Here is a 1078-nt window from a genome sequence, read left to right on the forward strand (position 1 = left end):
CCATTGTTGTGATTTTCTTTTCTTAAAATGAGAATTTTTTCATTATAAGAACAAATGCTCATGCTTTTGTAAAAACACAATTTTTGGTAAATGTAAATGATCTTATATCAAAACTTGATTTTTTTCTTAATAAAGTCAATTCTTGATTAACCTTTTTCCCACTGAAGGAAGCTCCTCTCACTCCAGCAAACACAGCCTGTCAACCTGTGCCCACCCACCAGGCTGTGGGGGGATGAGGGAGTCAACACACAGTAAGTGTCAAGAACAGTTCCTGGCTGTCCCTGGGGCTAGTCCTTCCCTTCCCACTCAACAGGAACTCCCCTAGGCCAGGAATGTGCAGGAGGGCTGACGCTCAGGGCAGCAAGGTAGGGCATATCAAGGCTGTGTGTGAACACTCTCTGTGACTTCAGGGCTAGATGCAGGTCACATTCCTGCACATTGTCAAGACCCATGGGCATGTGCTTCACCAAGAGTGAGCTCTGATGCAGACCACAGGGTTTGTTGGGAATAATTGTCAATATTGGCCCATCAAGTATAACCAATGTGCCACATTAACACACGATGTTAATAATAAGGGAACTGGGAATGGAGGAATATCTGGGAATTCTGTACTTTTTGCTCAGTTTTTCAATAAACCTAAACTATATCCCCACATAGTCTGTTAATTAAAAGAAAAAAATACTGCTGCATCTGAAGTTAGTATGTACCAAAAGTAAACACAATAAGAAGCAAACTTTTCAAATAAATTTTGAGTTAGGTTGATACAAATTCAGTTTCACTAATCCCTCTGTAAAATTCACGTTCTGGGACAATGGTGGGGAAGAGAACATCAGAAAATTTTTAACTACAGGGAAAACTGCATACCAACAGATACCTTGGAGCGGTTTCTCCAGGAGCAGGAGAGAAGACTTCACGTGTGTAGAAAGAGGTGACAATGCACAGAGAATATTTTGTAAATAAAATGACATTTAGCTACAATCTTTCATTTTCCCTATGTATGGTAACTCATGGGACACCCTATAAGTAAAAATGCACTAATTCTAACTCTTTAAAACTCAACTAGAATTAAATAGATACT

This window comes from Otolemur garnettii, unplaced genomic scaffold (assembly GCF_000181295.1).
Source record: "Otolemur garnettii isolate 467f Iridium unplaced genomic scaffold, OtoGar3 scaffold00008, whole genome shotgun sequence".
NCBI classification, from domain to species: Eukaryota; Metazoa; Chordata; class Mammalia; order Primates; family Galagidae; genus Otolemur; species Otolemur garnettii.